Here is a 912-nt window from a genome sequence, read left to right as displayed (position 1 = left end):
CAATAAGAGAGAAACATCCATCAGCTGCCTCCTGCACACTCCCTACTGGGGATGTGCCCACAATCAAGGTACGTGCCCTTGACCGGAATCGAACTTGGGACCCCTCAGTCCGCAGGCCAACGCTCTATCCACTGAGCCAAACCGGTCAGGGCTCCAAATATATTTTTAAATGAATCTCTTAGTACTTGGTCTTCCCTTATTTTCCCCCAATGTTATTATATAGCCCTTACTTCCTAGAAATGGAGCATTAAAAATTTTGGTGAACTAAAAGAAAAATTAGAAAAAGTCTGGTGGAGGGGGATGTGGGGTAGCTTGGCTGGCATGGCTCAGTGGTTGGACGACGACCTATGAACCAGAAGGTCACAGTTCGATTCCGGTCAGGGCATATGCCTGGGTTTAGGCCTCGATCCCCAGTACGGGGCACGCAGGAGACAGCCAATCTATGATTTTCTCTCAATAATATTTCTCTCTTCCTCTCTGAAATATAAAAAAAAATTTTAAATATAAAAAAGGGTCCTTAACTTTGAAACTAATACTATTTCTTCATTATCCTGTTCTATACTCAGTTATCTTACAAGGTGCTGAATAAAATGGTGTTAATATTCCTTCAGCATCTCTGAATGTATATGTAACCTTTTTCTGGTCACTTCCAACAAAACACAATGGAAAGACCATAGATCGGGATGCATTACCCAATTGGTTAGAGCATCATCTTGATACAGAGAAACATCGATCAGCTGCCTCCTGCACACTCCCTACTGGGGATGTGCCCACAACCAAGATATATGCCCTTGACTGGAATCGAACCCGGGACCCTTCAGCCCACAGGCCGACACTCTGTCCACTGAACCAAACCGGTGAGGGCCACAAAATAAATTTAAGTTGCTTTATGTGATGATTATTTTCTTAGAT

This window comes from Myotis davidii, unplaced genomic scaffold (genome assembly GCF_000327345.1).
Source record: "Myotis davidii unplaced genomic scaffold, ASM32734v1 scaffold509, whole genome shotgun sequence".
NCBI lineage: Eukaryota > Metazoa > Chordata > Mammalia > Chiroptera > Vespertilionidae > Myotis > Myotis davidii.
Note: the sequence above shows the minus strand (reverse complement) of the source record.